The following is a 12,687-nucleotide window of genomic DNA, read 5'->3' on the forward strand; positions in this document are numbered from 1 at the left end:
GATTGAGAGCCGTGGAGACAGTTTTTTCAAGGAGTGAAGCTTAAAGAGGTTTTCTGCCGGGGCCCTTCCTTACCCCTCAGGATATGAAACCTCAGAGAGCCACCACTTGCCTGGGGCAAGTGACCACTCCCACTCCTGACGGGAGGGTGTATTGCTTTGCCAGTCTGCCTGCTATGAGGGGGTGCAAGCAGCAGTGCTCAGGGGCTCCTCCGTCTGGGCCAGGCCTTTGCGCTGGTAGCACCGTCAAGTCCTCCAGCCCGAGTCTCACCTCCTCGTGGGACTGAAAAACTCAGTCAGCTTTCTCCCTTGTTCCTTCTCAGTTTGTCTTGTTAGCACTCTTTGCTAGCAAGTAAGCACCATATGTCTTCTTGGGGAGCTTGTTTTCAGGAGATTCCCAGCACATGTGTGCTGGCTTGGAAGAGTGGAGGAGGGTGTTTGGTTAACCAGCAGTCCTCACCAGAGTGTAGCTTTTGGGGGGTGCCCATCTGCCCCCAAACAGATGGGCTGGTTTGTTCTGAAGCATGCACACAGTATTTCCCTGGAACTTCCTGGGGTCACAGAAAATAGCCTGGCTCCCAAGTGGGTTTTCAGAGCCAAAGAGAGAGCCTGGGCCCACTCTCTCCAGTGGTTCCTCATTATCTCGGGCAGGTTCTGTCCCACAAACACCTCTTCATTGATCTTGTTCTCCTCTCGTGGAGAGGATAGCACAGACTGATTATACAAGAGGGACTCCGTGGGTTCTTCTTCTGCCTCCTTGCTCTTAACCAGTCACTGGCTCCACAGCGTGCAACTGATATGTTCTGCTTTTGAAATAATTTGGCTTCTGTAATGTGGAGTCCAGCATTCCTCTTCTAACCTTTAATGCCTGTGTCCTTTGAAAGCCGGTTTGTTGAGCATCCAGTTTGTCTTTTTTCTTCTTCACTTTCCCCATTTTTCCATGTGCTCAGGCTGCCTTTTATCAAAACCCAGACAGAGGGTGAGCCATTGACACCTCATGGCAAGCAGCAGCTTGAAGCATTTTCTTCATTCACCTTAACATCTTTTCGGCAAAGAAAAAGCAAGGGTTGGGAACCCGTTCTATTCATTTGGGCTTCCACAAGAGCTCCCTCTTTGAAAGCAGCTTCACAAATAGCCTTGTTGGTTGTCATTGCTTGATACCTATCTCACTGGAGGTCTCACCAGTTGTTTTGAAAGGCTGGCTATTTTCCATTCCTTTGAGAATTCACCTTACCTAGGCCTCTTCATTGCTTTTATTCCCCCCTACAGAATCAGAGTAATATTAATAATTATCAGACCTTATTTTGAGTTTCCTATGTGCCAGCGGCTTTGCATGGTTTCATGTCATTCTTACAACCTTTTGAGGTACTGCCCATTTTATAGATGGAGACTGATGCATTAGAGGTTATGTCCCTTGCTGGAGCTAAGACATGAACCCAAGCATTTGGACTTGAGTGCCCAAGGCTGTTCACAGATAAGCTAAACTGCCTGGGTCTGATATGCTGTCCATCACTCATTTGAATTTTGCTGACCATAGTCTTGTGTTTATCCTTGGAAGGACTAGATCTCAGCAAAAATGAGGTTAATGAAGGATAATCTATGTTCTGAAGTTTCAAGGGATAAGACAATCTCCCACCAATCTCTGTGGCCCATTAGATCAGTGATTCTCAGTGGCCTATTAAATCAGCGATTCTCAGTAGTGTAGAGGATGTTAACCAGTGTGGTGGGGAAAGTGTGGTAAAGACCATAGGAGAGAAAGTGGGGACCTAGTTCTGATACAGCCCAGGGTGACAGAGGAGTTGTGGTAATCACTGGATAGTCACAGTTCTAAGACCACACAGTGTTCACCTAGCTATAACAGCTACCACTGGTTGAACATTCAGGTTACATGTCAGACTGGACACTTTATGTTTTCATTTAATCATCATTCGTAATCCTATAAGATGGGTATTATCTCACATTATAAAGGAGAAGTGTAGGTTCAGGGAGGTTACCTTGGTCCAAATTTGCTCAGATCTTAAATGAAAAAAACTGAGATTTGATCCCAAAGCTGTCTGTCTTCAGAGTCTGTCCTCCGTTCCTCCTTCCTTGCCAGCCTCTACCCATTTTGAGATTTAATCAGAGTCATTATCACCATGAGTAGGTCTTCCTACTGATAAAGGAAAGAAATAGACGGATCTTATGTTTGTGGACCAGAAAGTGTGTCTGAGCTGAGTATGCAAAGGTTTGTACCCCTGGCCCCATAGATGAGCTCATCACGTTCAAGTGGTCACAGCAGTCAACTGCCATGTTTTTAAGGTAGGTGGAATTGTAGTTGACAACTTTGCTTCATTGAGGATTGTTTCTAGAATTATAAGTGGTTGCCAAACTTTGTAGATGAACGCAGATTACAGGATCAGGGAGCCATCAGAAGTCAGGGGAGCTGGGAATGTGTACCCAGCTCTGCTCTTTAATTGGCTGTATGGACCTGGGAACCTCACTTAACTCTCTTCAACCTCAGCTTTTTAATCTGTACATCATATTAGAAAATTCCAAGGTTTGTTTTAGCTCTAAATGATGATTGCTCTCCACTCTCAGGCCATTTACGTTACACGCAGAGGAAGAGCCCTGTTAACCAATGATGTATGTAGTTAGTTAATTGAGAAAGTCATTTGAAGGAGGAAGTCATAAAAAGGGAAGCATGTTATCAACATTTAATTTTTTAAAAACAGCTTTATTGTAGTGTAATTGATGTACAATAAACTATACATACTTACGGTATACAATTTGATAGGTTTTGACATATGTACCATCCATGATGTCCCCACTACAATCGACATAGTGACCATATCTGTCACCCCAAAGTTTCCTCCTGCCCCTTCGTGCCCCCCTCACCACCACCACCAAAGCAGCCACTGGTCTGCTTTCTGTCACTACAGATTATTTTACACGTTTATAGTATTATATAGTGTGTATTCTTTTTTTTGTCTTTCATTCTGCATAATTATTTTGAGATTTATCCATGTTGTTGTGTGTATCAACCCATGAACAAAGTATTTTTCCATTTTTTTAGGTTGTCTTTAATTTTATTTAGGGATATTTTATATTTTTCAATGCACAGGTCTTTCAGATTTTTTGTAGAATTATCCCTAAATATTTCATTTTTGGGGAAACTTGTAAAAGACACAATTTTTAAAATTTCAATTCAATTCAGTTTCTGATTGTTGCTGTTATAATTGGTTAGTACAATTAATTTTTGTATAATGATTTTCAATTATGTATGTTATATTTGATATTGTAATTATATATTCTGCAATTGTGCTAAATTCACTTACTACTTCTAGTAACTATTTTATAGATTCCATTTGGTTTTTGAACACAGATGGTTATTATGTCTGCAAACAAGGACAATTTACCTCTTTCTTTCCAATCTGGATTTTGCTACTTATTTTTCTTGGCGATTGCACTGTTAGTGGTGAGAGTGGACATTCCTGTCTCATTTCTGATCTTAAGGTGAAAGCATTCAATCTGTCACCATAAGTATGTTTTAGCTTTAGGCTTTTCATATGGTTTTTTAGTTTGTTAATATGGTGAATCACACTGATTGATTTTCAACATCATACCATTCCATGTACATGGCCAGAGTCTTTCATCTGTTCATGGGTTTGCTTAGTAGAGTTCTGTACCATCTTTCTTGCATAATTGACATCCCTAATGCATCCTCTACAGTGGAGGGAGATCTTAGACATTTGTAAAGTGTGGAATCCTTCTAGATTTAAGAGCGTTTGCTTTTGTCAATTTTTTTTACAGTTGCCTTGCCCATACCTAAATGAAGAACAGTTTGTCCTTAAGTCTTCTGCCTTTAGTGCGTGTTTCTAGAACACTCTTCTTGGGTTTTGGAGCTATAACAATTCCTTTTCCATGTTTCTATTTCATCAGTGTAGATAATAGTTAAATACTAACAGTATAATCAGAACACCCAGCAAAACTGGCGTAAAAAGAGTCGGAACTGGTCACAGCAGCGTGTTGCTGAGGATACAGCTCAGCTGAGGAGAGCAGAAGTGTGTGGGCAAACTAGAGACTAGCAGTCGGATGCAAAGATGTAGGGTGTGTGGTATCACTCAGTAAGCTGCATGGAGAGCATAACAGAAAGGATTGGTTACTCCAGGAAATAAGGGAAACAGAAGTTGATTGAGAGTTTCTGGAAGTCTTTCATTGTATAAACAGTACTCCTAACCTTCAGCCTCCAGTGGGCAAAATGAGCTTTTGGTCACAAGGCCTACTATGTACGGAACACAAATAAGTCAACTCTGATTTATCTTCACAGGTTGAAAAGTAACCATGACCTAGGGTAGCTCCTTACATCAGATTTAACTACAATGATAGCAAATATCATGTAGTTGAAAGAACCCTGGATTTAGGGTCAGATGAGTCTGATTATCAGCATCTCTCTCTGTGTTGTTGAGCAACCTTGGGTAAATTAATGTTTCAGAAGGTCATCTTGAAAAATAAATGAGCATTTATTTTGTGTCAGTGTAGGTATCCCTTCTTGGTGACTTAGATCTCCATTCCAAGATGTACGATGGTGCATCGTACCCAACCGTGCGATCTTTCTGTCTGAAAGTCCCCCACCTCCAGCCCTTCACAGTGTTTGTTGCAAGTGAAGAAGGCAGAACATCCAAGGCACGGGAAGCAGCTTGAGCAGGTTAGGAGGCAAGGAAGTAAAAAGCTTGCATGGGAAGATGCGAGCAGTCGGGAGTCGGCATGGTGGGGCGGTGGTTCATGTTGCGGTAGAGTGGAGGCAAGGTTGAAAGGCAAACCGGGGCATGAACATGCCAAGCCTTAAAGACTGAAGGAGATCGGTAGGCAGTGGAGAGCCTTTGAAACTTACTTTGGAAGGGAGCACCATGGTGAGAGCTGTGCCAGAGATTCTCCAGCCTTCATTGCATCACAGTCACCTGGGAGCTTGTTAAAAATACATATACCTCGGGCCCCGCCCAGACCTGCTCAATCCTAATCTGTAGGTTGGGGTCAAGGCATCTGTATGTTTAACAAGCTCCCCAGGTGATTCTAATGCAGGCCAGAATTTAGAAACCACTGCTTTAGAAGGTTAATCTGGCAGCAGTGGGCAAGATGGATTGGAGCCGAGAGAGCCTGGAGGTTCCGAGACAGGCTAGCGAGCGATTGGAGCGACAATCCCGGCAGGAGGTAATGAGGTTGGGGGTGTGGGATGGACGGGAAGAATCAGATAGGGGAGGTGTTTTTGAGAGGCAGTCGGCAAGGACTGGGTGGCCAATTTGATGAGGAACGTGAGAGAGAAATGGGACTTAACAAATAACGCTGAGGTTGAGAGAAGCATTCTCCACGGTGCGAGGGGAGCGGTAACAGAATCCCTGGGGACCTGATTCAGATCACACACACCTGCTCCCCCTTCCACCCTCACCATCCACACCTCTCTCCTCTCCCACAACCCCTAAGGCATAGGTGGGGAGGGGCCACATCAGTCACTCGCAGGGCGGCACTGGTGTCCGTTGGGGGAAGGAAGCTCCTCCAGGTGACCCCTTTGAGTCTCTGTGACCATGAGACGAGGAGTGGTGAGGCCAGGAGGGAGGGGCAGGGGGTGAGCTCCACGTGGAAGGACAGGGCTAGAACTGACAGCACAGTGGGGTGTAGCTCTAGGAGCTGGGGCGCAGGAGCTCTGCTAGGGCTGCAGATGTGACGGGCCACCCCGTGGAGGCCACAGGAGAGACAGGTGAGACTGCAGAGAGAAGAGAGGAAAGGGATCCAGAGAGAAAGCTTCCGTTCAGTGGTCACGTGCAGGTGAAGGTCAAAGAAGAGCTGGTGGGAGGGGTACGAGGACACTGCTCTCTCCTTGCATCCGGGAGAGGCAGAGCTCTGGGTCCTCCAGTCGTCCCACCAGGCATGGTTGCGTGCACGGAGCAATTCTGTTCCCCAGCGCTGGTGGCACGTTCGTGTAAAAGGATCAGTACTCCATAGAAACACACCATGCAAACTTTCCTTTCCACACACCAGTGTCTGAGCTGATGTACCAGACAAAGAGACGGACAGGTTTTTTACTATGGTAACATTGCCCCCAGGTTTCTAATCAACTCATGACCCTTCTGTACACATTTTTGGCCCAGCACAGCCAAATATGAGGTATTATAAATCATTATAGTGCTTTGGGGTCCTTGCTACCCCCCGAAGTTCCGGACGTTCTCCCTGTATTTTGTGACCTCACGCTGTGAAAATAGGACGCTGTGCTTTGGAGGCACCTGTAGGGTGCCTGGCAATTGGCACATCTTAACTAAAAGAAAATATATCGACTGAATGACAGTAGAGAGGAAGAACGTCTGTATCAACCCAGGAAGTAGAGAATTACAGAGAAGATGCTATTTATGGAGCTGTGAAGCTGCGGTTCTTGACATGGCCGTCATAAAGACTGGCCGCTCCTGGCATTGGCTGGCCGGGGACATAGGTCAGGTGTCTCAGAGCGCTCTGTGAGGCCGATGCTGCACCACATTTTACTGTGAGAAGGGCCGACACATGTAAAACTTTATCTTTGAATAGCCTTGGTACTTATCTCACTTCTGAGTAAGGAAACTGAGGCGTCAAGTAATGAAGAAGTGATTCCCTGGTCACACAGCTCATGGGTTATTGGGAAGGAGATCTAACCTAGTGTTTTGGTATGTAGAGTGCAGCACACTTTTCCAGAGGGGCTTTTTTATGGAACCCCTTTTAGGTGAAGGCTTTGAAATTAGAGAAAGCCTTGCATATATAGAAGGAGCAATGTGTGAAGAGTCTCTGGGCTTGGGCATAACTTTCATCCCACTTCCTAAGTGTATGACCTTGGGCAATTTATTTGACCTTCAGTTTCTGTGCTTCAATTTCAGTTGTTAAAGGAAGGTAGTCATATTTATCTCCTGAGAGTAGTTTTGGGAATTCAATAGGATGGGACCATTACAGTGCCTGGTGCGTAGTTGAGCCCCCATAATTAGTAACTGTTATAATAATGCCTGGGTTTTTCCACTGTCATCGGTTAGAGACCTCATGCACTGCCCTGGGTGCACCTGAAGAGAGAGTGCCTTATTCACTGTTGGCATTCCTAGTTTGAATTTTAAATATTTTTCCCGTAGAAGTGTTACAGCTAGACGGGGCTTGGGTATAGGTGAGATAGTCCTGTTACTGAGTTCTGCCCTTTACGGCACTTATGTGCCGACGAGGGCATTTTGGATGGGCCTGGGCGCCATAATTTCCCAGGAAAGGTGCCCCACGAAAGTTCATTTGTAAACCCCTTGTTTACAAATGAACTTTCACTGAGCCACCTGCTCAAAAGTGGCAGCATTGCTAAAACACTGCCTTGGGCAGGGTATGAGATCCCAAAATGAATAAGAGACAGCAGGACATGCAGATTTCCACAGCACCAGGAAGGGCACTCTGCAGTTTCTTGCCAGCACCATCTCAGGCAGAGATGCAGCCAGCCAGCCAAGTCAGTACTTGGAATTATGTCAGGAGGCTCGGCCAGGGTCCCCCCCCCATCCCACACCTTGGGTCCCACTGCTGCTCTCAGGGGTGACAGCTAATGTGAATGCCATCCCCTGGCACTCCACGTTGAAACAAACTGGAAAACAGCAGGGTCTTTCTGTCATCAGATCATCGGCCGCCTGCCTCGCATCTGTCTGACTGCCTACCATGGCCAAGGATCTGCCTTCCAGTGAGCATCCTCAAATGTAAATAGACCCCAACACCCCGACTCTGGGGTTTCAAGGCTCCCAGCCATTTTCCTCCTCTCACTCTCTCAACAAAAGAAATTGCTCAAGAAGGGGTGAAGGACCAGCCCTCTCTCTAGCTCCCTATGGGGTCTTATTTCCCGAAGAAACTGAGCAGAGCCACAAAAGAATAAATAAGGAAGGCTTGGCAGCGTGTTCTGATGCAAAATTCATTGCAGCTTTGTGTATGTGCTAGACGGTTTGGGTCCTCTTAAACTTGTGTAGATACTGTAGTCCTTTCTGTTCAACCTTTGTGTTTAGAGAGAGGTTTTGGAAGGAGATCAAAGACGTCACATCACCAGCCCGATTCTTAAAGAATTGGTGGGGGGAAAAGCTTGAAAATATTCACACCCAGGTTCAAAAACAAGAAGCAGGAATGAGTCCAGAAAGCTTGGCGACATGGATAGCAGTTGTAATATTTTTTAAGAGAACGAGAATTTGAATATCTTCTGAATATCCTCTCTCCTTAATCTCCACGTGCATTTTCTCTCTCTTTCTGAGGTCTTCCATATCCCAGCCTGTATTTTTTCTTGTTTTATAACACCTGCTAGGCCTCAAGTGTATAATCCATCATGCGTCACTCCACCCTCACCCTTCTGTGGGCAGAGGGTATCGTCGGGGTGGCTGGATTCCGTCAGAATCAGAGCCTAAGTATGAGTCCTGGCTTCTGCGCTCAATTGTTGTGTGACCCTCAGACAGACCACTTATGCTCTGAGTCTCAGTTTTCTCATATGTAAATTACAGACAATGAAACTTATCTCAAAGAATCGTCAGGAAGAGCAAATGCATTTCAGACATATTTTGCAAGCTTATCACGCGCTGGGGACATAAGTCACATCCTAGCCCGGCACAGCCAGCCCATAGCACAAGCTTATAACAGTTCACTTCTTTCTTCTCCAGCAATGGTCATTTTATAAGGAGTTTTCTTCAGGTGTGGTTTGTGGGCACGTGTACTGCATTTTTAATGTACTTAGAGCAGTGTTTATCAATCTTTTTCCTTATAACCCTCTCCCCTCCAAAAAACCTTTTTAGACATTTTAAAAAATGACACCCCCACTGGGACTTCCCTGGCGGTCCAGTGGTTAAGACTCTGCACTTCCACTGCAGGGGGCACGGGTTCAGTCCCTGGTTGGGGAGCTAAGATCCTGTCTGTTGTGCAACGCAGCCAAAAAAAAAAAAAAGACACCCCTCCGCCACCCCCACCATGGAAGTAAATACTAAGGAATGATATTTGTAGGCTAGGATTGAACTTCAAAGGGCCAGAGTTTTTGTCATACATGATTTTTTCACTCCCGAGAACTTTTTTTTTGCCCCCTTTGAGGGCTTTATAGTGCCCCTGTTGGGATATGTATAAAGATTTTGAAAATGCATGGGGGACTTCGTCTTCTTTCTTCTGTATCTTCCCTTCCCTCCTCACAGTAAACCATCAATAGAGCTTGTTGGTTTGTCATCCAGTTTCCTACATCTCCTGACCTCTCCCTTACGGGGCCTTCATTCCTGCCCAGCTCTCTCTGGCCTCCAGGTGATGAAGGTGCTCACATTTTCCTAGGAAATACTCAGTTCATTCTCTTTGTTTTGAAGGATCCTTAGTCTCTTCCACTCAAAGGGGAATTTTCAGGGATAATTAGTATCAGTGACCTGAGAAGCACATCAGGTTGCCTTTTCAAATCAGGGTTTACTTTCAGCTTTTAAAGCATTTTTTAAAAACATGTATGGTTCAGGCACAGCGAGCAGGGATTATCTGAACACTAAGAGTGACTTGGCTGTGCTCCCCACTACCTTTTAATCTCAAGTGCCTCATTACAGGGGTCTGGCCATATGAGAAAATAGGAGGCCCTGTTAGCCTTTGGTGTGTTTTTTAACAGTTGTATGTTGCCTACTTGTCATTGTTATATACTTCAGGGTAATTTGCTTTATCATCTTTTCCATCTAAGACGATATAGGAAGAAAAGACGGTGCCACCGTAACCCAAACCCAGTGAACTGAGTTTCATGAACATTGTCTCTAACTGCTGCTTCTACCCAAATTCAGTAGGAATTGGAGGGCAGCAGCATAGTTTAAAACCGGAGCAGTAGTTCCTGCTGCAATTTAAAAATCCATAGACTGGCCTTGGGACCAATAGAAACCCTCTGCCTTTATGCCAGCAGCTTCCTGAAGAAGTCAAGAAATGAGTAGAGTTCAGGGGAGATGCAGATATCAGCTCCATCCTACCCACAGCAGGAAATTAGAAACCTCTTTGGTTAACGCGAATGGATTATGATTTTTTTTTTCTGCAAGAGAAAAAGGGAGAGAGGAAAGATGGTTGAGGTGGCATTGTATACCATAGAACTATATTTTTGTGCTAAGACAAGCAGTTGATGTTGCTCTATAAAATATAGTAAACACCTCCTCCCTGCCCTTCTGAATGTCAGTCAGAATTCAGAATCATGAAATTTTATAGTATTACTGGTTAGAAGGGCTTCCCACTGGGAGCAGATGCCATCTCTGTCTTCATAGACTCAGAGAAAGTCCTGACATGTTTCATGGCGTTCATACGTGGAAGTCTGTGAAATGGAAAGGAAAACAGCTTTTTCTGTCAACCTGTCACTGATATAAGCTTTTACATTCCATCAGAATGACTAAACTTTAAAGCTGTTTTTCTTCAGTGCTGAGTATCTCTCAGAACTCCCAAGTGTTATCAGATTGATAGAGTCCCCGCATATGATAGAAGACCAAAGCATTTTGTGGCATGATATTAAAAATTCATTCAGATACCCGATAAAGCGTGGTTGACAAAAGTGTGAAGTGGAATAAGGTAGAGTGCATTTCTCCGTGGTTTATTGCCCTTGATTTCTCTACACAAAATAAATAGACAGAACGGACTAAAATCTCTTTTTTATGAGGGTGGGGTCCTGGCAGCTGAAGGCCTGCTCATGAAAACCCTCTCTGTGCCACACACCTTGGCAGTGTTCGGGGTTGGAGGCAATGGAAATCTATTGCTGTTGTGTGTGTTCGTATTTCAGACTGAGTGAATATGCAGAGGCTGCTTTCACGAGATTGCTGAGACTCTGCTAAGAACAGAGAAAGGAAACACTTGGTTTTCTTTCCTGGAGCTTTTTTCTGCAGGGGGAGGGGACAGGTGGAAGGACTTGATGATTTTAGTGGTGTTAATGGTGGTGGCAGTGGCTTGGGTGGCAGTGGCGGTTCTTCCCCTGAAGGTATTTAAGAGAAAACACTCTTTTCATCTTTTCCCTTCCCCCTTCTCCGCCTGCCATCTTGTTTTAAAAGCAATATGAAAAAGCAAAGCCTTTAAAGCTGCTGCAGGCCTAGTCCATGTTTTCATCTGTGACCCTCCCTTTCCAGGCCTCCCTCTGCCTCTCTGACCCACCACCCCTTCCTTTCTTCTGTCCCTCCCTCCGCTCAGAGGACACAGTTAGTGAGAGGCTTCCCCCTGCTTCCCTGCAGCGGTGGGACAGGATGCCTCATTGGCTTCAGATATTAACTTCTGTGCTGAAAACCCGGTTGGAGCTGGTGTGACAAATGGATTTTACCTGCTGCTGGAAAACACAGGCCTGTCCCACCCCCTGCACACGGCCCACACAAGCCCTTTTCTCCATCCTGCCGAGCCCAACCCAGGGAGCAGGGAACAGAGACCTGCCCCGTGGCACCATCTGTTCCCGGCAGCATCTATGTTGGGCCCTGGTGGTTACATCTGTTGAGAAGAACAGTGCACTTGATGAGTTGTTGGAAAGAAGTGTTTGGTCTCCCCCGTCATCTCCGTTAGTCATTACTGGGCTGCTGGGCTCACGTGGGTATATCTGTGTGTGCCGCCTCTCAGGCCTCATCTGTATCAATTGGAAATCAGTCACTGGGAGTTAGTTGCAGTCAGCAGGGACCCAGGGCATTTCCAGTGACATCAATTCTTCTGTTGCAGAAATTCAGGAAACAATTAAAATTCTGATGCGTTCCAGGGAGGATTTCAAATAAATCAGCCGATAGCTGATACCTTGTAACTCATGGTAGCAGAGCAAAATTAACAACCCAGCCACATCTGTGTACTGTATGCTAAAATAAATAAATTAGCCATGCATCACCTCCAATAGAGGAAGCAGCTGGCTTGTTCTCAACCTTTCCACAAGCACCCGAGAGCTGCTGATTTGTTAAGTTGTCATTCTCCTTATGGACATCTAGGACTCTCTGCATTTGCCAAAATGGAGCTGTGGCCAAATACCAGTAAGTTACGGAAAATCCAGGCACCGACTAAACTCAGTTATAGCTCCTAACTTACAGCTCCGAACAGCTTGCAGAGCAAAGCTGACGTTGCGAGCCACGCTCAGTGAGGAGGACACACAAGATACAAGTAGATTTGGCAGACGATTTAGGTAGAATTTTGTCTGAACTTGAGGATTTTAGAGTATTAATCAGAGAGTCAGTATTTCTTCCTCTCCCCGTAGGCTAAATGCCATGTGGAAGAACTTGTGTTACTCATCCCTGTTAATCACAGTGCTACCCACCTAGGCTTTTCCAGGCTCCTTTTTGCAGCTATCTCTGCAGGGATTCCGTATCCTCCTGCTTGCTGGCTTCTTTTTACCGACGGCATAACAAGGGACAATGGACCCTTGAAAAATGAAGATCTCAGAATCACCCCAAAATAAAAGCTATGCACTCTACTGAAATTCTAAGTCTATATCGTGTATGTGCCCGCATGCCGATATGTTTGTATATGTGATCGTTTATGAGCATTTTCAGTATTCAGTGTTATTTTTTTTTCTACGAAGATGCATGAAATTTTAAAATATAAAGAATATAGCGGCTGGAAAACAAAACAGCACATAAAAATTGCCCGCCTTTCAAATTCACAGCTTTGGGAAAGAAGGGGCAGGTATGGTGTTCATCAGAATGGCAGCTAAGAAAATGATTCATGGGATGGTCTCAAGATGAAGATGAGAGTAAAACCATTAGG

General features: G+C 45.0%; 1 protein-coding gene across 4 annotated transcripts in view; it reads left to right on the top strand.

The window, feature by feature from the left end:
* AUTS2 (activator of transcription and developmental regulator AUTS2) overlaps window positions 1-12,687 on the top strand; it is a 1,117,705-nt gene that overhangs the window by 752,917 nt on the left and 352,101 nt on the right. The window lies entirely within an intron of this gene.

Source organism: Pseudorca crassidens, chromosome 15 (assembly GCF_039906515.1).
Source record: "Pseudorca crassidens isolate mPseCra1 chromosome 15, mPseCra1.hap1, whole genome shotgun sequence".
Lineage (NCBI taxonomy): Eukaryota > Metazoa > Chordata > Mammalia > Artiodactyla > Delphinidae > Pseudorca > Pseudorca crassidens.